General features: G+C 36.5%; 1 protein-coding gene across 3 annotated transcripts in view; it reads right to left on the bottom strand.

Annotated features, from left to right (window-relative positions):
- The window catches only part of LOC112045145 (thrombospondin type-1 domain-containing protein 4), a 202,843-nt gene extending 177,177 nt beyond the window's left edge, over positions 1-25,666 (bottom strand). For 2 of the 3 annotated variants that reach the window (XM_024081228.2, XM_024081229.2), the window contains exon 1: positions 25,484-25,666. The gene's annotated coding sequence lies outside the window, so the exon portion shown is untranslated. Of the gene's footprint in view, positions 1-25,441 lie in introns of all 3 variants that reach the window. The other variant, XM_052887915.1, reaches the window with a different exon arrangement.
- Between the last annotated feature and the right edge of the window lie 1,942 nt (positions 25,667-27,608).

The following is a 27,608-nucleotide window of genomic DNA, read 5'->3' as shown; positions in this document are numbered from 1 at the left end:
CAGTTACCGCCTTGTTAAGTATGTCGTAATATTTACGGGACACCCTGTATATTAAATATTAGGTACTTAAACAAAATACACAGATGAAACTGGAAGACGGTTAATAATTATTTTTAGGTCACACGAAGGAAGTCAAGTTAAGTATATTTTCATGTCGCTCCACATAATAAATAATTCAACTAAAATAGTCGCATTCCAAATAGTTTCGGATCATAAGAACACCCGCAGCTATAACAATAAAAACCATACGTTAATAGACTAACCATCAAAATATTTATGGTAATTGGACATCTTTTTTGTTTTTGACAACGACCCGCCTACGTAACTTGACCATAATATAATTCTTCCAAGTCAATCACATGCTAATTTGTCAACCTTTGTGAAGAAGTCATATAATACCGCCTACTTACTTCAAAGGCCAGCGATTCATTATTCCTTGATTGATTTACCATAATTATTGTACGTTATATTTAGTACGTTTGAGCAGCCGACGATGGCACAGTTTTTTAATTACCGCATGTCAACTGTTTATGACGAAATTTTAACTGTACTAATAGATCATCGTTCTATTACGGAATCATTGCAAGGTCGCTTAAGTTTTGACTCTATGGTTAGATCCTAATTAAATACTACGATAATACTATTAGAAATGGCACTAGCGCTAGCAAACAAGTGACGCAAACAAAGGCAAAACAATTAGTCTTAATTTCATTTAGTTGCAAAGTAAACAACGAAAGTTATTTAAACATAATAATACCTAAATATTGTCTATAATGTCGAGATGTGTATTTAGGAAGTGTAAAAACTATATATACTTACAGGCTTTGAACTTTGGTATGGTAGTCGTTATCAACCCATATTCGGTTCACTGCTGAGCACGAGTCTCCTCTCAAAATGAGAGGGGTGAGGCCAATAGTCCACCACGCTGGCCCAATGAGGATTGACAGACTACACACACGCACAATTCTCTGGTATGCAGGTTTCCTCACGATGTTTTCCTTCACCGCTACAGACACGTGATATTTAATTTCTTAAAATCTACACAATTGAAAAGTTGGAGGTGCATGCCCCGGATCGGATTACAATTTAGTTTTTTTTTTTTTTTATTAAAGGTGACTTATGAGCGAGGGTTTTTAGAAATGTTTGATGAAAATTGGTTAAGCCGTTTAAAAGTTGTGGGGGGTGAAAGTGGGGAAAGTGGAAATGTCTGCAAATACGCTTTACTGCGGTCTCAAATCAAAGCGCACTGAAAGAGAATATTGTTGACTTAATCGAGAGTGTAATTAATAATTTCATGACATTCGGGGGTTTTCAAAATTTTCAATTATTTATTTTAATAATCAAACATGTGGAAATTATTTAAATTTATTCTTACACAAAACAAACTAATTATACTGGTAAGATCAATTCCCGGTAGGCGACCGCAGAATTGAATTTTTTGGTCTAAATTTACCATGACGGTGGCGACAAAGAACATCTTACTCCTTATAATATTTATTTTGTGCTAATATTTTCGCTAGGTTCTGTCTGTCCAGTAATAGAAATATTATTTAGCAGTACTTCCTCAGTGCCTAAAGACAAAAGTCTTCGAACAGTGCATGTTGCCACTTGGTCGCTAACTATGGGCCTCATAAGAATGCTCAGAGTCACACAGCGAGCGATGGAACGAGCTATGTTAGAAGTATCTCTGCGTGATCGAATCAGAAATGAGGAGATCCGCAGAAGAACCAAAGTCACCGACATAGTTCGAAGAGCCGATGGACGTTGGGGTCCCAAAGTGCTGGAATGGCGACCTCGCACTAGTAAGCGCAGTGTTGGTCGACCCTCCACCAGGTGGACTGACGACATCAAGCGAGTCGCAGGGATTCGCTGGATGCAGGTGGCTCAGTATCGTGATGTTTGGAAGTCCCTACAAAAGCCCTATGTCCTGCAGTAGACTCCATCGGCTGATGTGATTATGATGATGATGACTGCCAAAAAATATCATAGAAGATGTATCGTATGTTCTCAAACATGTTTATGCGTTTATTAAATTGAACTTTTTTATAGCAAGGTATTAGTATTATTTAATTGGTAATTTGTATTTGCATAACTTGTAGACAAAACAATGCGTCGTAAGGTATCTTTATAATGTCATTGGACCAAATTAATAGTAAGTAATCCATAAACAACACGTACGAGTAGCTCGAAATCTACGTCCTTATAATGCAAGTCACATATTACGTACAAACTTTTGGTTGAACGATTTTATTACACGTATAGATTGATCTTGCATTGTAATGAGTTATGAATCATTTTAAGGTTATTGGTCTACGTAGTAATACAATAACCTTATCTTGTATAGCCTATTATTTTGAAGCACAGACTTGGGGTAACTTATTTACCCCAAATCTGTGCTTCAAAATGATAGGACGTTTGTCTTTCTGATATTAAACATAACTTTCTTTTATGACTGGCTAAACCAAAAAAGAAAAAAATCCTGGCTGAGTTTGTTGTGGGCTCTTCTCGGAACAAGGCGCTTTAGGAACCCTCGTAAATTTAATTTTAAGTTTTCGACTAATATTATCACTATTATTTTATAATATTAATACCTGACGTTTCGAAAGTGCTTGTAAACTAAGTCTAATAATTGAAATAAATGAACATTGACTTATTCTTCGACGCTACACTCTTGATTCGTCTCATTATTTAGGGTGGTGGCAAGCTTTAAGATCCGTCGCCATACCTCCTGTAATGTCTCCTTCTCCTAGCACATTCATGGAGCGAACTATTGAGAGGGATTTTGATTTGGCCAGTCCAGCGCATTGATGACCTGCCACGTGATCTTGTGCCCTCGATTTTTCATTGCACCACAAGTCGCTCTATTGACATGTCGTCTCTTCGCTAAATAAAGCTAAAATGGCTAGAAAAATTAAATTTCATAGTTTATGTTTAACTTTCCACAGTCATACTGATTGAATTCGAGAATTCCCGTACCAAAGTAGTCATAGTACTAATTTGGTGTTGGTTCCAGACCTACTTTTAAACTTAATAGATTGTCTCCGACGCCGAACTGGCGAAGTTGGCGGAATTGTTATAATTGGTGTGTCAATAAAATTGCTTGCTCAATTAAACTGCGCTCTTGAGATGACGTCAAAATTTATAGATTTGTGTAAAAGCTTTGAATGGACGTATTTTCAACCTTTTTCTATGTATATTTTAATACTGATTGTGATAAACAGAACTATCAAAATTTAATTTATACCTAAAACTATAATGTTGGTGAGGTTGTAGGGTCCTTGGATCTACTAAAGTGAATATTAATGTACAAGTAGAAATAAGTTATTTGTGAGTGTATATCTACATATAATCTCAATTTCAACTAACATACGTCAAAGTTAGTGAATTAGCCTGCTGGTTACTTCGTTATGTCTCACTGTCGAAAGTAGATATGTTAAACGCATCACTTCAGAACTCCTAGAGCGATATTGGTGAAATATTTTAAATCATCATCATTATCAACCCATATTCGGCTCACTGCTGAGCTCGAGTCTCCTCTCAGGATAAGAGGGGTTAGGCCAATAGTCCACCACGGTGGCCCAATGCGGATTGGCAGACTTTACACACGCAGAGAATTAAGAAAATTCTCTGATGTGCAGGTTTCCTCACGATGTATTTCTTCACCGTTTGAGACACGTGATATTTAATTTCTTAAAATACGTACTACTGGAAAGTTGGAGGTGCATGCCCCATGCCGGATTCGAACCTACTCTACCTCCAGAATCGGAGGCAGAGGTCATATCCCTTGAGCTATCACGGCTCAAAATGTATTTTAAATGGTTAATCATAATTATTTATTAGTTTAACTCTCTTTTTCTGTAAAATTTCTGACTTAATTTTGAAAGATGTTGTTCAGGATTCTCAGATACGAATTTTGTACCTATAACCTCAAAACATAACCTTCTCGGTATATCTCCTTGTTCCTCCCGTCCTGCCTTTAATATTAAAACAAAACATAACTTCGTAAACAATTTGTAAGCCAACCTTCGGACAGGACATTGTCTGTCTCGACGGCATGCTACTTTAATATAAATTGTGTTTTGAATTGCTTCATTAACGCGTAATAATGTATCATGCGTGTTATGATCCATTGACGGCCTCCGTGGCGCAGTGGTATGCGCGGTGGATTTACAAAACGGAGGTCCTGAGTTCGATCCCCGGCTGGGCATATTGAGATTTTCTTAATTGGTCCAGGTATGGCTGGTGGGAGGCTTCAGCCGTGGCTAGTTACCACCCTACCGGCAAAGACGTACCGCCAAGCGATTTAGCGTTCCGGTACGATGTCGTGTAGAAACCGAAAGGGGTGTGGATTTTCATCCTCCTCCTAACAAGTTAGCCCGCTACCATCTTAGACTGCATCATCACTTACCATCAGGTGAGATTGTAGTCAAGGGCTAACTTGTAAAGAATAAAAAAAGGAAGTATTAATTATTAAACATAAAGTTTTATTATATGTATTACGCAACGATATACTATGTATAGTCGTCGTCATCAACCCATATTCGGCTCACTGCTGAGCTCAAGTCTCCTCTCAGAATGAGAGGGGTTAGGCCAATAGTCCACCACGCTGGCCCAATGCGGATTGGCAGACTTCACACACGCAGAGAATTAAGATAATTCTCTGGTATGCAGGTTTCCTCACGATGTTTTCCTTCACCGATTGAGACACGTGATATTTAATTTCTTAAAATGCACACAACTGAAAAGTTGGAGGTGCATGCCCCGGACCGGATTCGAACCCACACCCTCCGGAATCGGAGGCAGAGGTCATATCCACTGGGCTATCACGGGGTACTATGTATAGTATAGATATGTTATGTGCTTATAAAATCACCGCAAAAAGTGATCCGAATTTAGCTACACCCCTCTCATTCTGAGAGGAGACTCGAGCTCAGCAGTGAGCCGAATATAGTTGTATAAGTTGATAACGAACGAACACATGTTCAATTTTGTGCTCAATTCCATTATATATTTAAGCATAAAGTTTTTAAACTTCCTGAACACACAACTCGATATTTTATACAATACTAACTGACGTCGCGCGGTTTCACCCGCGTGGTTCTCGTTACCGTAGGAATAAGAGGATAATATAAACTTTGGAAAAAACACAGTTACTAATTTTGAAAACACAAACAGACACAATTTTATTCACTTATCTGTATTGAGCAGCGGCGAAGAGTTCATGTAAGCCGATTCTCATCGGGTTAGCTTTGAAATCCATGCATATTCATTGTTGTACTGTGTCTAGATAATTATATGAGAAACCGGAGTTTGTTTCACGCTGTATGAATTTCTTTTTATGCTTTTTCATTTAAATTCCATCCTTTGCCACTGGTATTAAGTATTGATGTATTGACATATGTATTCTTTAGTATTGATTAGGTAGATAGGTGCACCTCTAACTTTTTAGTTGTGTGCATTTTAAGAAATTAAATATCACATGTCTCAAATGGTGAAGGAAAACATCGTGAGGAAACCTGCATACCTGAGAATTTTCTTAATTCTCTGCATGTGTGAAGTCTGCCAATCCACATTTGGCCAGCGTGGTGGACTAACCCCTCTCATTCTGAGAGGAGACTCGAGCTTAGCAGTGAGCCGAATATGGGTTGATAACAGTCAGGTAGGTAGGTATATGATGTATTGAAATGTGAAGATATACTCGATAGATATCTTGCATTAGACAATTAGCATAACAATTAACAGGAAACCACAGAAAGTATGTTTTCGATAAGTCACCCTGACCGATATTAAGAGGGGAACGGTGTCAAATCATTATTCTACCAAACAATTGTCCAAGCAATAAGCAAGCTGTTTGCGGACAGGCAACTGGTCAAATAATGGGCTGCCATGAACCAATTTACATTATAAATATGTCTATTTGAAAGACATAAGATGATTATTTATGTTGTGTATCATATTGAACTATTATGCGCAAATTGTTTTGTTATACTTAGCAGATTATTAAAAGGATTAAAAACTAAAATCTATACTAATATTATAAAGCTAAAGAGTTTGTTTGTTTAAACGCGCTAATCTCAGGAACTACTGGTCCAATTTGAAAAATTCTTTCAGTGTTAGATAGCCCATTTATCGAGGAAGACTATAGGCTATATATTATCCCCGTATTCATACGGCAACGGGAACCATATGCACACAACTGAAAAGTTGGAGGTGCATGCCCCGGACCGGATTCGAACCCACACCCCCCGGCATCGGAGGCAGAGGTCGTATCCATTGAGCTATCAAGGTACCCACTATCCATCATTTAGTTGGTAGAAAATCATTTAGACATATTATAAACACTAAGTTTATCTTACTTTGTAGTGATTTCTTCTAGCAGTGTTTAAGTAAAAAAAAACATACATACAGCTGAACGTAGAACCTCCTCCTTTTTGGAAGTCGGTTAATAAAAACGAAGATCACTTCACTTCATTATGTCAAACACATAGAACATAATATTATTCTTACTAATTATTACATTTAATTCACATTTAGACACATTACTTTCACTAATTGTTATTTTTAATTCACATTCAGACACATTGTTCTCACAAATCGTCATTTAATTTTCATTATTTGAGTAGGTACATAGATACTACAAATAATAAATTTAATTCGATAATCCTCACAACTGCTTGTACAAAAAGAAAGCGATTAATATTATTAGAATATTTTTGATAATATTTTGTTGAATACTTTTTTAAAACACAACTTTATTGCACAAAACACAAAGTTTAAAATCCAACGAATTGCAATGAATCACAAATGTATCACTATCGGAGTCCGATTACAAAGATTAGGTTACATTAGGTAACCGTTTATCTGTTAGGTGTACCATTTTTATAAACATTTCTATTTTGGCCCTGCTTATCGTCTCATCTGCATGTTGTATTGTTAAATAAAATTAAATGCATGCGTTTTTCATTAACTAGACTTACATAAAGAGGAAATATTTGCTTTTTTGTGAGACTGTAGCAAATCAACTCTGAAACTACTGGACTGTTTTACAAAATTCTTTCACTATATTTAGTACTGATTAAATCTATAGTGAAAGAATTTTTCACTATAGATACACAATAAAAAGCTACATTACATACTGGCTGTTTTTGGCGTACCTAAAACCGACCCTTCAGAAAATCTGATATCGTTTTTAAACTTTTCACCACTTTTAATAATAAAGTTGCGAAGCATCTCTCCCCATTTAATAAAAAGGAGATTAGACGGCACTCATTTAAGTTTTAAAAATAAATATTAGAATAATATTAACAGAAAACACATTTGTAAAATATCAATGCTGCTTCGACTCCGTATTTTCCCAACAATATCTATTTTGCATATGAATAAAATTAGGACGTTCTACAGTTAAGTGATAGTCACATAAAACGTCTGCATTTTAGTATTTGTAGGGCTATTCTATAACGATGCTTTTATAACTTGCTATAGTACGCGCGTTAACAACTGAGTCTTAGGGCCATAAATCATTTCTCTATATCTATCTCGCTTGCACTTATGGGTCTTATGGAGCCGTCTAGTGAAGGGTGTAACAATGAAAGACATATTATCGATAAGTAAAGTTTATTATCGTATCTTGTTCACAAAATTAAAAAAATTAACAATATTTGATTTAATATAATACATATTTCATATTATATAATTATTAACTAAATAAAATTTTACATTTGGCCCAGTCTTTTCGTGTGACATTTTCTATGGCTCGGTGGAGGTGATTTTCGACATCTGCTATCTTGAAGGTATTATTATTCTTCGCAACTTCTCCCTTTACTTGTGCCCAAATTAATTCTATTGGGTTATATTGACAGTGATATGGAGGGAGCCTTATTACTTCATGACCTCGTTCATTTGCCAGATGGTCTAAAGCGTAGACCTTCTGCGGGTTACTGGCTTTTACTTTTCTTATTAATTCTTCAATAATTTCGTTGCTGGAATATGGAATCTTTTTCTTTGTCAACCATTCTTGAATTTCAGCTTTCCTCGTGTTTCTTGTGGGTATCTTTTCCAACTGTATCGAATGATAGCTTGCGTTATCGACAATTATAACTGAGGGCTCTTCAAGTAGATTCAGGAATTCGGAAAACCATGCCATATATGTTTCGCCATCCATTTCTGTGTGGTAATCAGCATCCTTTGATTTCACCGCTTTAAATATTAGCTTCGCATCTGGAACGAAGCCAGTCCTTGCAGAACCCGCATGGCAAACTATTAATCTTTGGCCTTTTCCCACAGGCTGATTCTTGAAACCTCCTTCATCGTTGCTTCCAAGCCACATCCTCTTTCTTGCATGGTTTTGATTAATCCATGTTTCGTCTAGATAGAAACGTGGTCGCTGATCGTTAGTTCTTCTAAGTAAATCCAATTTCCTTAAAAAGTCCATTCTAGCACAAACAATATCAGTTCTTTCCATTAAATATTTACGTCCTTCGCTATTTTTCTTATACTGGAACCCAACCTCCTTCAGTAGTATTCTCATTGAAGTGTTGCCGCATTTAAAATCGGGTAATTGTTCACGGAATTTTTCTAAAATTTTCGCCACGGATGGATACTCTCCATTCTCATAAAATGAAGCTACAGTTCGCTTCAACACACTTTTATCAAAATCGTCAATATTAGTGACGGTTTGTGGTTTCTTAAAATTTGTTCTTGGTATACAGGTACTGCCTGATTGTGATACTTCCGTCTTGATTCGGTCCACTGTCGCTCTACTCACACCACAAACAAATGCGGCCATTTCACGTGGTTTGTTGAAATTTAGAGAAGCCACTTTATTCGGATCACTTTTCAATTCATTGAGAAACAGGAATACGTTGTGAATCAGTGTTCGAGCTTGAGGGCTAATATCGCCATGTAATTTCTTCAGATCAACGTTAGAAAATAAAGTATCCATAGTGCGCAACGAGTAACACATGAATGTATTTATTTAATTGCAGTAAACACATTTATAGCAAAAAAAATACGCAATGCAATTACATTAGAAACCGACCAATCAGAATCGTCCAAATCATTATTGACTCATCATTAGCACGTGCGCAGGTAGCCGTTTATCGATAATTAGGGTGCGCAGGTAGGCGCGCTGCACATTCCTATCTTTTTTGACTTTTATGACCGGACGACTCAGATGATAACGCGCATACTATAGTGCGAGTTTCGAGCACCTCTATTTCTCTCCGTCTAACACGATACTATAGAATGAGAAAGATAGATGGGAATTTGAAGCTCGCACTTGCAAGTTATACAATACTGCAGAATAGCCCTCCTGAATGCAGATAACTCGAAGCCTACGGCGTAACATTAACAAACCTTTGAAAGTCTAAACATGGTATAAAATACTGTGCTTTTATGTTAATCGCTGTCTATAAACAGGCATATTTTCTTGTAGTATTGAAAATCAATTACATATAGCATCGATTCAACTGCAAATTTTCTAGGAGTTAACGTATGTAGTGACAACTAGAAATTACTTGTTCAACCAATGGTACACTCACTAATATACTATGCCTACTACTTACTATAGAAAGAGAAAAGGTTTGTTTTGTTTGTTTTTAGCAAATATGGTCCAAAATTGGATAGATTTTAATAGTACATATATGTGGGGTAAGTTGAAAATGACAGCCGAGGCGATATTGCAGCTCGAGCCAAAGGCGAGAGCTATAGTTAAGGAAGCAGAAGCTGTAATTATCAAACCGCACGTCTGTCATACGACGTTTTAAAACACATTTGCGAGGAAACACACTTTGAATACATTTTCCGAAAATGAATTTAAGGAAAAACGTCGTGATGATACCTGCATATCAGAGAATTTCCTTAATTCTCTGCGTGTGTAAAGTCTGTCAATCCGCATTGAGCCAGCGTGGTGGATAATTGGCCTAACCCCTCTCATTCCGAGAGGAGAATCTATAATGTAATATGGATTTAGTGATTGATTGATGAGAATTTTATGAAAATTTAGTTATTGTATATTTATCTGTTTGTTCACGCTAATGACTGGGAACTGAACGAAATTTTATTAGTGGTTATTGTCCACAGGAAGATCGAAATAAGCCTGAAGACATTCTGGACCAAATATAACACAGTAAATATCTAAAAAAAATTCTATTGCTAATCCTGCATTACAATTTAATTATTATAATCAAAGAATTGTTTCAGAATAAAATAATTATGTTATCTCAAACTACTCATCATTATTTTTGAGATAACATAGGTACAAAAACAAAGTACGTAAGCCAATTCTAAAGATTATTGCAGCGTTTAAGTTAAGTATGTGATAATCACGAAATACAAAGGTAACAAAAAGTCACTATGGCGGCTAATAGGCACCATATTGGGATAAACAAAAGACCTTAAGCCGTTAACGATGTTAGCAGGCTATCACTGAAACGGTTTCTTCAATCTATACTTTTTTATCTATATTTTATATGTACAGTAAAATATAAAAAACGAATGTCTGTGCATTGAATCAATTACCAAAACGTGGGATATGACGTCAAAATAATATTGAGATTTAGAAAATATAAATTAGAAGGGTACTAACTTTCATTGTATGAAGTCATTAATCATTATAAAGTCATTTTTTTTTTTAAAAGAAAATTTTCCCAACTAGTCGGGAAAGACTGTGCTAGAAGTGGGTACGACAATAGACCAACGGGGCGGGGATCGAACCACCACTCAGTGTTGTGTCCAACCGCTCTTACCGTTGAGCTATTGAGGTTACTTATATGTATCTTTGAAAATTGGTTCATCAGTCATAAATAAAACTATAAAAGATATAAGCCAATTTATGTTATTGAAAAAGCGAGTATTTTTGCGAGTAGTCGAAAATAAATTAATTCATGAAAGTCTGTATTTTTCAAGTTATATAATTGGTTATAGCGGAGATGAAAACTTACACTGATTTTAAAATTAACGAAGAACGAACTGTTCTATATATTATAGCCGACGCCCCGCGGTTTCACTTGCGTAGTTCCCGTTCCCGTGAGAATACGTGGGTAAAACAAAATCAATTCAGTAGATCCAGAGATTACCCCTACAATACCACAAACTTACCTCATTTAAAATTATTAGTATAACTATAGCCCAGTTAAACAACATGCAATACAATTTAACAAATGAAGGATAATTAGAACACGCAACTGAATAGCTTCATGACTAGGTATTTACAATAAGTACAATATCATCACAATATTGTTGGAATGACCACCGCACATTCCTATATTAACGGTTAGGATCTAACTCAGCTACTATGTCATAGTCAGCCAATGCAGATACCAGTTTATTTCCTGCCTTAGCTATTTTTAGCTTAGGGTATTCAAAGGTAAGTTTAAGTATAGACGACTTCCTCGTTGGTCCAGAGGTTACCCTATTCAATTTTTGATATAGAGGTCCTGGGTTCGCGCCCCTGGCTTTTCTTTCTTCCAAGAAGTTCTTATTAAGAAATTTTATTCCTTGATTTAGTAAATCGGTGGTGTTACACCCTGTGCCTTGGTGAGTACGTTATTATCATTAACTAGTGTTAGTCGAGTCAAACATCACCCGCTCTAGACCCATCAACCCGCATTGGAGCTGCGTGGTGGGTCTCGAGTCTCCTTTCAGAATAAGAGAGTGGTTAGGCCAATAGTCCACCAAGCGTGGCCCAATGCGGATAGGCAGACTTCACACACGCAGAGAATTAAGAAAATTCTCGGGTACGCAGGGTTTCTCACGATGTTTTCCTTCACCGTTTGAGACACGTAATATTTAATTTCTTAAAATGCACACAACTGAAAAGTTGGAGGTGCATGCCCCGGACCGGATTCGAACCCACACGCTCCGGAATCGGAGACAGAGGCACGGTTCTAATTTTAATAATTAAATTATTTCCTTGGTCAGTCTAATCCTCGACAAACTAAACTCACAAAAACAAAGATATTTGTAATTTTGTTTGAACGCCCACACAAATCTAACAATCATTATGATCAACCTCATTAATTCGTCCCATTTTGTATGGGGCATTTTTCAGAGATCCGTGGCAGTGCCGCAAATATGATCCTATAAATCCCTGTAGCCCCGAAAGTAATGATCGCAGATATCCAGTTACTAAATTGCTTTACTATAAGCATACACTCCTAATTTATGTACAACCAGCAGACGTCCGCGACTTCGCCCGCGTGTAAATCAATGTAAACTTTCAACCCCTATTTCACCACTTTAGGGGTTGAATATTAAAAATTCTTGTATTACATTGTATTTTTTTACGATATATGAACAAATTTTTAAAACTAACTCTAAAAATGAAGGACTTTCAATACAAACTTTCATTTCCTATTTCACCCCCTTTTATTTTTATTTTAGGTCATAAAGTATCCTATGTTTTACTCCAAGGTCCCATTAACTACTATACGAAAATTCATCTTCATCGGTTCAACCGCTTAGCCGTTAAAACGTAACAGACAGACAGACAGACTTACTTTCGCATTTATAATATTAGTATAGATTATTAAAAAAAAAGAGGGATGATCCCTATTAAAAGCCAGTAGTCAGCAGCCTGCCATAGAGCTAACTGTAAGTTATTGTGGTGCTTAACTCCAGACATGTTAATTTTTATTTTATTCATACAGAGCGCGTTGTTTACGATGTTGATAAATCACAGGCATGTCGTAAGAACCGGATTGTTTTAACAGAACCTTTTCTACGCTGCCGTGATAACAGCAAGTGGGTTATCAGAACAGTTTACCTATTTAAATTGTGAGAATAGACGAGTATTTGTGAATGAATGAAGTGTTACTTTTATCTCTACATAGGTCAGTCTAGCTGATTGATGATGTATATTTGTATGGTTCAGTATTTAGTTGATATACGAAACAATTTAAAGTTACTAACATTATTACATAGTACAAAACGAAGTCGCTTCCGCTGCTTCCGCTGTTCGCTTAGATCTTGTAAACTATTATGCAACGGATTTTAAAGCAGTTTTCAACAACAGATAAAGTGATTTTGGTGTCGGGCGCAGAAAGATATCCTAGTATAGAATATTCATATTATTAGTATCAACATAGCACCCGTGTAAAGCTGGGCTGGGTCTACTAACTAGCGAGTTAAATCATTATTATAGCAAACCTACATTCGGCTCAATTGTCAAAAGAGCCTTGTCTCCTCTCAGAATGAGAGGGGTTCATTATCAACCCATATTCGGCTCACTGTTGAGCTCGAGTCTCCTCTCAGAATGAGAGAGGTTAGGCCACCACGCTGGCCTAATGCAAATTGGCAGACTTTACACACGCAGAAAATTAAGAAAATTCTCTGGTATGCAGGTTTCCTCACGATATTTTCCTTCACCATTTGAGACACGTGATATTTAATTTTTAAAATGCACACAACTGAAAAGTTGGAGGTGCATGCCCCGGACCAGATTCGAACCCACACCGTCCGGAATCGAAGGCAGAAGTCATATCCACTGGGCTATCACGGCTATAATATCCATTCGGCTTTAAAGGATACGATACAATATATGGAGAGGGGTTACAGGAAGCGAAATATACCTACCTCTACTTACCTCTTACCATGAAAACCGGGAGGAGTGAAAAGTTTTAATAATAATGACTTGTTTCTAATAAAAACTAAAAAGACGATAAAAAAGACTACCTAGAGGATTAAAATTATTATGCGATAAATATAAATCATACGGAAATCAATAACTTGTTTAAACACACAAAAAGTTCATGCTAAAGTGATGATATAATTAAAATTGGTATTATAAAAAACCCAACCTGTCTTAACTAAAATAATAATATGAGTGCTTTATGAAAGTGGACTACGTCTTTATTAATGAAGCGAAACAGGTTTTTAATAAGAGCAACTTGCAATTAATTTCAATGTGTACGTAATGAATGTTAACAATTACCCCAGTTTATGGGACTAGTTTTGCAGTAGGGTATCTATGTACTGTATCTACTCTCAGGCTGTCTAGCACCTATATGGGCTCGTTTATGTCTACTTGAAATGTTATGTTTGGCAATTAACTTTGATTGGCAACACTTGTGTATAATATACGAGTATCAGAAGCAATATATCATTTTACTTTAATTTATTTATTTCTCCTTTTTTTTTTTAATTTTTAACAATATTTTTAACATTGCGCTCCTTCCTCTGCGGGACATTTGAGTGCCCAAGCAACCGGTGGTCAGGTCTCCAGAGTGAGGAACCTCCTCACAATACGTACGTGTCAAGAATCACTGCCTCCTGTATCCGACTCTTGATCCAACGGTTAACGAAAGCTTCTTAAGGCGTTGGTCGAAGCTACAGCAGTAGATATTTATTAGCAATTTAACTTGGTCGCTAACTATGGGCCACATACGAAGGCTCTGTCAGCGATGTCAGGCGATAGAGTAAGGTAAACTTTTTTTTTATTCTTTACAAGTCATGCCTTGACTGCAATCCCAACTGCAATTTCACCTGATGGTAAGTGATGATGCAATCTAAGTTGAAAACGGGCTAACTTGTTAGGCGTAGGATAAAAATCCACACTTATTTCAGTTTCTACACGACTTCGTACCGGAACTTCGTCTTTGCCGGTAGGGTGGTAGCCTCCCACCAGCCAGACCTGAACCAATTAAGAAAACCTCAATCGGCCCAACCAGGGATCGAACCCAGGACCTCCGTCTTGCAATTCTACCGCGCGTACCACTGCGCCACGGAGGCCGTCATGCTTGGAGTTGCTCTGCGTGATAGAATAAGAGATGTATGTTCGTTATAGAAACAAAAGCTACTCGACAGATTTTAACGAAACTTGGTACAATTACTCTTCATACCGGTTATAATATACTTTTCATCACGCTACAATCAATAGGAGCAGAGCAGTGAAGGGAAATGTTGGGAATCGTCCGCTAGTATAGTATAAAATGTCAGTGTTTTTACTAACTAAATCTTAAAATACATTATCACAAGAAACCTCATTATTTTCATGATATCTGCATTAAGAACCACGTCTTATATAAAATAACTATTAAAAATATATAATTTCAAAAAGCAACAGTATATTTCTAAAAGCAACATCACTATTTTTATCTCCATCGCGCTGCTCCACATTTCACAAGTACCCACTACTTCAAAATAATGAATTCCAATGGCATACAAACTTTATTCGTATGAAAAGAAGCTACCGCCTATATCACATACAATTTTACTATCCACGACAGAATGAATTGAATGCTTGTGCGTTTATATAACTACTATAAAACTGTGAGTATTTTTTTTTTTATTCTTTACAAGTTAGCCCTTGTCTACAATCTCACCTGATGGTAAGTGATGATGCAGTCTAAGATGGAAGCGGGCTAACTTGTTAGGAGGAGGATGAAAATCTACACCCCTTTCGGTTTCTACACGGCACCGGAACGCTAAATCGCTTGGCGGTACGTCTTTGTCGGTAGGGTGGTAACTAGCCACGGCCGAAGCCTCCCACCAGCCAGACCTGGACTAATTAAGAAAATCTCAACCTGTCCAGCTGGGGATCGAACCCAGGACCTCCGTCTTGTAAATCCACAGCGCATACCACTGAGCCACGGAGGCCGTCAAAATTATGTATGTATGTCAAACATCTAACTGAGTTTGGACATTAACAGGAATATCAACTTCTAAACTCTGTTCTATATCTATCATCATTATCATTAATAACCCACATTCGACTCACTGTTGAATACGAGTCTCCTCTCAGAATGAGAGTGTGAGTCCATCACGCTGGCCCAATGCAGATTGGCAGGGTACACGTAGAGAATTTAAAAAAATCTCAGTTATGAAGGTTTACTCTCCATGTACATTTTACATATAGTTTGTGTTTACACCCACAATTTTGTGTTTACTTACATTTTTATATTTATGTATATCTATTTAGTTTTTACACTAACTAAACACTCAACTCAGCAGTAGTTAGGTGTTAAATCGCTCAAATGATTTTCGTTGTAAATATATACGACTAAATGAAATTAAGCTTGGCAACTTCGTTCGTAACTCTCCCTATGGACCGCGCGGGCCGGGGAGCGTGTAGCGATGAATGAAAACCCCACGACTGATGCACCTCACTTCCCCGCACGCAAGATTTCACTCCGCGCAGTCTTTCTCCCCGTCGCCCGCATATCATGAGAGTGTCATCGACAAACTTGCCAGACTATAACTATAATTGGGTGACTTTCTTCGCCTCACTTTCGACGTGCAAGTGCATATCTAATAGTATAAAATCATTGGGTGTGAAGTTATGACGTAAATTCTGGACCATTCTAGTCAAAAATCGGCCTAAATCTCGTTAAATCAATTAATATTCCATTTGCACTCCCCAGCACTATCGGCCCACATCACAGCGTTACGAGTAACCTACATCAGTGAGACCAACAGAAAAATCACACGATCGAATGTGTTAAGCCATCCGGCGATAGCGTTATCGATTGGCCCCATAACTATAACTAACACATGGTTTCCCATTTTAAAATAGTTTACTGACTGTTAAAGGTCAGAATGTCTTCAGTCAATATAGATAACGCTTAAATCAATTCATGCTATACAAATAACGATATGAAAATTATCATTAATCCTATTGAAGCGATAGCGTAGCTTCTTGGTTACGCAATATTATTTTTATATCTTCCTCATAACTCTTGCTTCTGAGAATCATTGGGTGATTCAGGAATATCAATGTATTAGAAATATTTTAGGAACACGAGAAAAAGCTGCAATTGTTATACCTATTAACAACCCATATTCGGTCCACTGTTGAGCACGAGTCTCCTCTCAGAATGAGAGCGGTAAGGCCCACCACACTAGCTCAATGCGAATATACATAGAGATTTTAGGTTTGCAGGATTCCTTACGATGTTTTTCCTGCACCGTTTGGGACACGTGATATTTTAATTCTTAAAATGCACATAACTGAAAAGTTAGAGGTGCATGAACCCACGCCCTCCGAATCGAAGGCAGGGGTCATATCCACTGCGCTATCACGGCTAATTTATCTACCTACTTAATACACTTATCATTTAATAGGATTTACGTATACCATGTTTCCTACAATATTTCTGGGTACCACAAGGGTAGCTACCACAAGTAGTTCCGTACCTATAGATTTTGGTAAATTGCTGATATTTTAGAATGAAAATTATATAACTTACATAATTGATGGAGAATGATATCTGAAATCTCCAAATTATGGAACGAATACGAAATAAACGGAACATCAAAATGTGGATGAAAGTAAAGCAAGAAGTCCACATTTGAAATGCAGATTCAAGTATCGGGAACGTATCGAATTTTCAATCAGAAGTTTTGATAACAGAAACATTATTGCAAGGTTTCGGTACTTTGGCCTATTGCGTTATCCAAATCACAATGATAAACAGTTTGTAAACACTATTAAAGATCTATCGGTCATTAAACTAGGTTTAAACTTTTAGTCGAGGAGCCGAAGAGAGGATTTTTGGATTCATTCGAGCGCGACTGATGAACATAAGAGAGTTTACCTTGCATGTTGTCTACTACCACTTACTACTGTGGTGGTTAGGTTTAGAGCAAACAAAAAAAATCTAGATACTCAACCAACACATCAGATAAAAATAATGTAGATTAGTTATTGTGTGCATATCGAAAATCTGACGATTTGAGCGTAACGTAAGATAATGGAAGAGGTCCAAAATTTACAAATTACAAAAGTCACCTTGTATTTCTGTTCTCCAGCCACGAGCCCGGTTTTTTTTTTATTTTGAAATAAATAATCCCCTAAATAATACCTAATATTTTCTACTTCAATAAGCCGAAGTAATTAAAATTGTGTTTATTTAGGTCTGCAGGTTGGCTTTATTTAGGTCTGCAGTTTTTTTCCACTTCGTTAACACCGAAAAGAGTATATAACCTACCATCTAATCTACCAAAACCTAAAGGTCTCCATTACGCTTCAGTAACTGAAAATTTAGCATCTTGGGCTCCCCTACTATAGGGGCTTCATTGGGTATTCATGTTAATACGTCCACTGACCTTCAAGCCAACACTATGTTTACAATGTCTGGTTAGTAGTTATAAAACGGAATTATTATATACTCATAAAATATTGATAGTAATTATCGTGACTTCTAAGCGACAGTAACTAGGTTCTCCGTTATGATTCTACAAGAAGACTTCGACATATACATTCATCTACCTTAATGCACCCAATCAAAGTGAGGAGTATTCTGATGAAGGCATGACAAGTTATGCTGCTATATAATTATTTCAACATTTGATTGGAGGTTAGCTTATCCACGCTTATCTTTCAACTAGCTGACGCCGCGCGGTTTTACCCGCGTGGTTCCCGTTCCAGTAGGAATATGGGGATAATATATATCCTATAGCGTTCCTGGATAAATGGGCTATCTAACACTGAAAGAATTTTAAAAATCGGACCAGTAGATCCTGAGATTAGCGCGTTCAATCAAACAAACAAACAAACTCTTCAGCTTTATAATATTAGTATAGATTATTTACAACGCATTACAATATGTGGCCTGATGTTGCTTCTTCTTGTTTGTTGAAATTAAATTAATTAATTAAACCTCACAAACTTTACCTCTTACTATTTAGACATTAGTATAGAATATAACCAAATAGAAAATTATTATCACGATCAAAATAATATTTTGAGAAGTTAAAGAATGCAATTCTTAGATAAAAATAATTTGACGGCCTCCGTGGCGTAGTGGTATGCGCGGTGGATTTACAAAACGGAGGTCCTGGGTTCGATCCCCGGCTGGGCAGATTGAGATTTTCTTAATTTGTCCAGGTCTGGCTGGTGGGAGGCTTCGGCCGTGGCTAGTTACCACCCTACCGGCAAAGACGTACCGCCAAGCGATTTAGCGTTCTAGTACGATGCCGTGTAGAAACCGAAAGGGGTGAGGATTTTCATCCTCCTCCTAACAAATTAGCCCGCTTCCATCTTAGACTGCATCATCACTTACCATCAGGTGAGATTGTAGTCAAGGGCTAACTTGTAAAAAAAAAAAAAAAGCGCTTAGTTGAAGAAACAAAAATATAGTCGAAGTTTTTGTATAACATTAAAGGTTGTATACAGAATTTGTTATATAAATAGGTTAGGCTGGTCTATTTATAACGAAATGCTAGTTTAAAATTAAAATTAATACTTAATAGGCATAACATTCCAAAACAACAACGACATACCCGTAACGGCCTGTTTAAAGGTTAGATAATAAGAAATAGAGTCAAGTTTGAATTGCATCTTCACAATAGGTTCCGTACAATGATATTTTATTCTATAGGTTATACGTGCTACAAAATCAAAAAGTGATCCGAATTTAGCTACACCACTGATCGCACACATGCACATATTTGTGTTTTATTCCATTGTATATTTATGTTTATATAGTTTTTACACTTCCTGAACTCACGACTCGACATTGTAGACGATATTTAGGTATTATTTGTTTAAATAACGTTCGTTGTTGACCACAACTAACATTGAAATGTGGAAATTTCCTCTTTAGAGCGCCTCATGACCTAGTAACACATCTAACAGTATCTAACATCATTGACATTAACTCGTTCTGACGCTCTGAATTTTTTATTTCAGATTAATAAACAAAAGAATCAAGAATTTTCGTAAATAAGTTGATCGTCTCATCAATATGAATCACGAAAAATTTACTTGATAATAATCATTTGTACAAAATGTTCTACGGATCCCGGAATACTAGTGTTAACGGTCATTTCGCTGCGGAATTCTAAAAAAAGGTATATGGCAAAGTCATGTTCCACCGTCATTTCGCATAAAAACATTAATAATCCATTGTACAAAATTTATACGCGTGACTTAATATCACTTATGTAATGGACCGCGAGGTCGTTGACCTCGTAGTTAACATCTGATTTTATTTGATTAGATTCTGAGCTCGAAGCAACAAATCTTTGATCTCTGAACAAACATACCGACCATCGCTTTTTATTGCGCCGTTCTAATTGACCTGAAAGTGTTACAATTATGACTGGACGTAAACAATGACGTCATAGATTACTGCATTACTTGCAACGGTGTTTTTTCTAATCTAAGTTTGGATATACGTTCACGCGATTCCAAAAACAGGGATTTCGCCAGAACATACTGAGGCTATTGACGTTATTAGGAAAAGAAATTTCAATATGGAGATTTCAGTCCATAACATAGGTACCTACAATTTGACTCTGGAGGACAAAGGATCAAACCATCTTCTAGTGTAAGCTGCCTAGGCAAGAAACAGGACTCTTGACTACATTTTGTGTTGTGTAAGATAAAAAATATTAACCTTTCTATAATCAGTTAGAACTTATAATCATCATCATCATCATATCAGCCGATAGACGTCCACTGCAGGACATAGGCCTTTTGTAGGGACTTCCAAACATCACGATACTGAGCCACCTGCATCCAGCGATTAGAACTTATGTTCCTCTTGAATCGTCATAATACTATGTCGTGGGAGACAAACATTTCGAAGGACTTCAGTATAAAAGTAAACAAAATAATTTAACAAATAAATAATTAAAAATGGTTATGTACGAGTATGTTGTTAATCTATATGCCGTAAAAGTAGGTGCGAGATAAATATCAGCATAATTTTTTTATAACCTGCTTAAAAGTCTAGCCCTCACTAGAGTTACAGCAAACTTTGGATACCCGTTCTTCTATATTATATTAGAACGGATATCTAAAGATACTCTGTTAAGATCTTACCTTTGGCTGGGAGAAAAATAATACAAGGTAAGAGAACGGATTAATATGCTAGAAAGGAAATCCTTAACCCTACACCTGTGGTCGCAAGTCCGGGTCGGTGTTTTTCTTTCTGTCACACGATGAACCCGGTACGCACGGTAAATCCATGGAATGCCAAGATAATCTTCACTCTTCGAAGTACCTATGTCTATGCATCATCATCATATCCCTTATCTCAGTTAAGTGGGGTCGGAAAAATATGTCAATCTTTTTCATCTGTCATTATTACTCGTCAACTCATCATCCACTCCCTTTGCACACGTCATGTCCTCTTCTTTGGCTTTCCTCTCTCTTATGTCCTTCCAATCCACATGTTTCTACTAATATGACTTTCCTCCCTACGCATTACATGTCCATACCAAGCTAACCTTTAACTCCTCAATTATTCTGTCAGTGGCGCCACTTTCAGACTTCTTCTTAAATACTCATTCCTTATTTTATCTATTATTGTCACACCACACATCCATCTCAACATACGCATTCTTTTACTATGCGTCACTTTTATGCATGCAAACTATAATTATGACGTTACGGACATCTGCAGCTGATTTTTGAGACGTCATATAGCATCAGACTCTACAAAAATAACAAGCAAGAGCTAGTGTTAAAAATAAACACAGCGCGAAAGCACGTAAGCCTACTTCACACCACGTAGAGCCGAGAGAAGCTGCGAATTACCCGCCCGCATAAATTGCAGGCCCACAAGAAACAACTGCACGATACGCAAATCGCAATTTATATTCCCGTTGTATAATATGCTCCATTGCATGGTCCCGTTATAGGCCCTGTATACTTTAATGCTGCAAAATAAAACTACGTATGTTATCTATACTAATATTATAAAGAGGTAAAGTTTGTTAAAATGCTAGATGCGTGCCAAGTGGTAATGACCAGAGAATTTTCTTAATTCTCTGCGTGTGTGAAATCTGCCAATGCGCATTGGGTCAGCGTGGTGGACTATTGGCCTAACCCCTCTCATTCTGAGAGGAGATTCGAGCTCAGCAGTGAGCCGAATATGGGTTGATAACTATGTTAGCTTTCTCGATTTTACACACTTTTTGTAAATGAATGTTATTTTCCGGTAAGTATCGATGAACTTCAGAAGTTAATATTCCGGACAAACAAAAAAAATGTTTACGTTACCGTAACTAAAGCAGATAAACTGTTGAAAACTAGTTTACATTAATTAAACGGGCTGTTGTTAATAAAAAAGCGATTTTATTCGAGAACCGTTGCAAATGCGTTAGTGCCAATAAAAATTATTCAAATGTACTAATAAATATCGCGCTCAATCGGTTTCGCATTCGAATGGGATTATAATCCCTAAAATAACATAATAATATCCACCCATAACAGATTATAATATAATGATTATATCGACAACTTTTCGGAGACAGTTTTTTCAGACCTTTTATTTTACTTTTATTGATCCGAATAAAAGTAAAATAAAAAATTAAAAACCGGCCGAGTTGGGTTCCTTAGATTAATCCCTTATATGATGCACAAAAATACCGATAACGATACCCCACGCTATAGGATAGACGATATAAAATTCATCCTCACTTTGCATGTAGGGAAGGAACCCTTTGGAGGAGGACTTTGTTCACATTTTTAATTTACATATTCATGATAATTTAGCCTAAGCTTTCTAGTAGTAATAGTCTCTGCGCTAAACTGCGGACGGACGGACAGATGGATATGACGAAACTATACGGAACCCTAAAAATAATAATTATCTAAACTTTTTTCTAGGTTCAAACCTTAAAAGCGCTTTACTATTAGGTACTTATACTTGAGAAACTTCTAAAAATCTTGTATTTACATAACAAAAACCTCACATTTGCAACACCCTTTAATGCCTACTTCTATTAGAATACAGGACCTCCGGTCTATAAATCGGTTGAAAATCAGAATTTCAAACGCGGCAGGCAACCACTTGTATCAACTGAGTAATGAGGCAGCATCTATCTAAAAGTTTTAATTAAAACTGTCACAAGTAAAATACCAACGTCCCAATATTAGAGCAGGCGCCATTGGGCGTGGAATGTGCATAATACCGCACCCTGGTCACAGTTTGTTAACGCTTCATACATGCAGATTATGGTTTTGGATGATGCCAGAATGCTAATCCTTTTAAAAAAAAACGCATAAAAAAATAAATGAAAGATTAGAAAAAATACTCTCAAACTTGAAATGTATGATTATTTCGTACACTTTAAAATTATAAATGTTTTTAAAAGACTTATTATTAACATTTTTGTTGTTTTTAATTGATTCTTTTGTTATCATAAAAAAACAATTGGGCGTTATTAATAAAACAAGCAATGAAGTTCTTGCAAAGTATTTGTTCAATCTATTTGATCAATGGGGTGGTTTAAAGAAATGGACGACAGCAAACTAAGAACGTCCAATGCTTTTCCGAGTTCAAAACAGTGAACATAATAATTTGTACTTCATATTATGCACACTCAACTCCACTCAGCGCCTCCTCTAAATACTTCTCACAACTGACCTAATCACCCACTTGACACTGACGGCTGTCTAATTAATACAATACAATAAATTGATCAGTATGACAAGCGTACAACAACCGACAATGTAATTATGTAACTATTATTAATTGCTTCTAAACCAAACAAATACCCAATACTATTAAAGACGTAAAAAGTTCATTATACTCGTACATTCCTAAGGTTATCCCATTTCCATTTTTTTTTATTTTAACAATATTTTAAAAACATTAGCCAAATTGCCTCTTTGGTGGTTGGTTAGTCATATGGCTTCGAAGCACTAGTTCGAATCTTAGCCTATGGCATATATATACGGAGCTTTTCTTTTTTATGCAGTTTTCAGTTAAATTCTCAGCCCGGAGTAAGGGAATTGGTGGTTACATTCCCGTGTTTCGGAGAGCATGTTAAGCCCGGTCATTATCATTAGCATGTGCTAATAATCGTTAAATAGTTAAATATTAATACCCTAAGCCCACCAAGCCGCATTGAAGCTTTTATAAGTAAGAAGACTGTAGCCAAGTCGATTCTCTTTCTACGATCGCAAACGCTTCGAAAACTAGAAAAATGTATGGGAATGATAGATCTTGATCACGTGACCTGTCGATAGCAAATTTCAAGTTTCTTGTCAAAAGCATTTTTCTAGTTTTCCAAACGTTTGCGATCGTAGAAAGAGAATCGACGAGCCACATGGCTACAAGCCCTGGCCCTGTATTGGGTGATTAAAATATGCTGATAATGTCTGAAAACATTCTTCAAAATAAAAAGTCTGGTCCTCCAATTACAGAGTTAAGGGCCCAAGCACACGGTGGATTGCCGGTTGCTTTAGTCACAGTTTCAAACCATCAAAAAGACTTAAGCAACCTACTTAATTGTCACAGTTTAGAAAATATATTCAAATGTATAAATGTGCGGGCGGGCTAGGTTAAGGTTAACTGAACTCGACATATCCGGCTATACGGCTTCAGCCGCATAGCTTCACTATTCGTAATTTAATAGTATTTTTTTTAAATTCTTTACAATGACTACAATCTCACTTGATGATAAGTGGTGATGCAGTCTAAGATGGAAGCGGGCTAACTTGTTAGGAGGTTGATAATCCACACCCCTTTTCGGTTTCTACACGACTTCGTACAATTCGTACGTCTTTGTGCGTTGGGTGGTGACTAGCCACGGCCGAAGCCTCCCACCAGCCGATTTAGTAGTAATATAGATATAGATTCTAATGATTAGTTTATCAGCAATCCATACTAATTTTACAAATGCACACGTAGTCTAATCTGCCTGTTATCTTTTCACGTTTAAATCGCTGTCACTGATTTACATTTTCATGTATTTTGTAATGGTCTTTTGGCTTTTAAAAAAGTTCAAAATCAATAGATAGATAATTAATTATTTTGTACAAAATTTGAATTCGGAGAAGGTCAGCCTCTTGTTGTTTGACGTTTGGCGGCCTCCGTGGCGCAGTGGTATGCGCGCTAGGTTTTCAAGACGGAGGTCCTGAGTTCGATCCCCGACTGGGCCGATTAAGGTTTTCTTAATTTGGTCCAGATCTGGCGGGTGGGAGGCTTTGGCCGTGACTAGTTGCCACTCTACCTGCAAAGACGTATCGCCAAGCGATTTAGCGTTCAGGTACGATGTCGTGTAGAAATCGAAAAGAAATTTTTATCCTCCTAACAAGTTAGCCCGCTTCCATCTTAGATTGTATCATCACTAACCATCAGTTGAGATTTTAAGACCTCTGTGACGCAGTTGACCAGTTGGTAAGGCCTTTACACAGAGTTCAGAGATGTCCTAAGTTCAAGTCTCAACTCGGGTGAAATTAGGAATTTATATTTCCTAAACTGCCTCAGAGCTAATCTGGTGGAAGACTTCGGCCGTGACTAATTACCACCGTACCGGCAAAGACGTACCGCCAAGCGATTCAAAGTTCCATTACGATATAATATAATTACGATTCAGCGTTCCATTACGATATTCCATTATGTATACAAACAGCTGCGTTAGGTAAATAAACCGTAGCGCAACTCCTAAATCTTCACATAACATCAGATGATGTAGCAATAATTAAAAAAAAAAGAAAAAATCACACATTAAAAAAAAGCGTGCAAAATAAAATAAAAAATATTACCCACTCTCGTAGCCAATTTTCGTAACTAAATCACATACTGACCTCAAAATCACGGTTCACTGAAAATCATTCACTCATTTTTCATTCACTAAACTTGAAATGCGGAAGTTCTTACAATGGTTATAGTTCGGCTTAGTTTTTTGCTGAAGCTTTTTGTTAGTAACTGCGAGACCGCGTGGCTGAATGAACGGTGAACGGATCAACACGTCCGTTCTTCGGCGCGGGATATTGTCGACTAGTACACAGTACAGCTACAGTACGGAACGTTATACTGGATTACTGGCACTGGTTAACTACTATTTACTTTTATGTGTACATGTTCCCGATTCGAAGATTCAGTGTAACTGAAAACTGCTTTCACATATGCAATCGTGTATTATTATCGTTCATTCATTTAAATGTAACGATTTCTATGTTTGAAATGAATGGACAAATTGTACATACTAATAACACTAAACGTAATGGGTATTATCTTTAAAATACTTTATTTTGGTATTGTATCATCTATACTAATAGGTATTATAAGCCTGAAGAGTTTGTTTGTTTGCTTAAACTTTTGGTTTGGTTAAACTGGTCCGATTTGAAATATTATTTTCAATTCAATTTTAGATAGCCCATTTATCGAGGAAAGCTATAGAATATATGTTATTATCCCCGTAATCATACAGGAATCAGCTAGTTTATTATTTATTTAGTCGCGATTTAGTGAAGTTTTTAGTAAATCTCGTGGGAACCATAGATCTTTCAGCAATAAAAGGTAGCCTATGTGTGAATCAAGGATATAATCTATCTCCATTTCTAATTTCAGTACTTGCGGTATGAAAGAAAACAAACATACAAACACACTTACACAAACTTTCCCCTTTTTAACTTTTTCAAGTTAATTTTACAGATAAGTTCACAAGATTACTCATCTATATTCTTAAATTTAATCGAAAACATGTAAAAAGTTCTTCAAAACCTAAAAAAAGTGTAATAACTTTAGATTCGTTTAAAAAAAATATTCTTCCGATTGAATTTAATAGTTGTATCATTAAAACGAGATTTAAATAGAACCTGCGATTGCCAGACTTATCTTAATTAAGGTTAAAAGTTTGTCTGATCATGATCCTACCATTCGTAACTACGGTAGCCAAAAGAATAATTTTGAAAATCCTACTTCCTACTAATATTATAAAAGCGAAAGTTTGTATGGATGTTTGTTACTCTTTAACGTCGCAACTAATGAACCAATTTGGCTGAAATTTGGAATGAAAGTAGATTTTACTCTGGATTAACACATAGGCTACTTTCTTTTACTAATCCCGGAAAAATCCATAGTTCCCGAGGGATTTGTGAAAAACTAAATTTCACGCGGACGAAGTCGCGGGCGTCCGCTAGTTGGTTAATAAATGACAAAGTTATAGGGCAAAAAACATACGCGTCGAATTGAGTAGGTAGCTCCTCATTTTTTCGAAGTCGGTTAAAAACATAATTATGCTTACATGGACGGTTTAGAGTCCAAGGACGGTACGAGCGCAGGCTGTCAAACTTGCAGTGGAATTCATAGACGTTGCAGGGGCTCGTCCTGGTGAATTCTCAAATGTATAGAGTTTATATTCGATACTCAGCGGCTGAATGATCCCCTGGGGGTGCCCCTACAACGTCTATGAACTCCACTGTTACAACCTTTCTAAAATGTGGTATGTCTGCCTATCGCAGGCACTCTGTACATTCAATTTTACTCAAGCGTGGAAATGAAGCTGAGGAAAGCTCATTCTATTTTTTGTCCGTTATAAGAAAAACGTATGATTTCTTACCTTTATCATATTATTATTCCATTTACTTTTTACTTCTGATGGCTAATGGGAAGGTAAAGAAATTAAATTGAAGAGCAGTTAAAAATAGATTCAGACTCTTTAATCGAATTTATTTATTTCCTTACACCTATATAAAAAGCAGTAAGTGGAACTGTAAAACCACAAATAGTATGTAGTATGTACTAAAACCATTCACATAGCTTTATTTTTTTTTATTTCGAATTTAAAGTGAGGTTCTGAATTTTAGTATAATATTTACTATGTTTTACAATAGATTTATGATATTTAAATAAATTTAAGTTAAGGCACAGATAAATTATGCCTAATATATGTATACCTTAACTTATCTATATTTTAAAGCCAGCTAC

The sequence above is a fragment of the Bicyclus anynana genome, chromosome 20, assembly GCF_947172395.1.
Source record: "Bicyclus anynana chromosome 20, ilBicAnyn1.1, whole genome shotgun sequence".
NCBI classification, from domain to species: Eukaryota; Metazoa; Arthropoda; class Insecta; order Lepidoptera; family Nymphalidae; genus Bicyclus; species Bicyclus anynana.
This window is presented reverse-complemented; position numbering and strand designations above follow the sequence as displayed.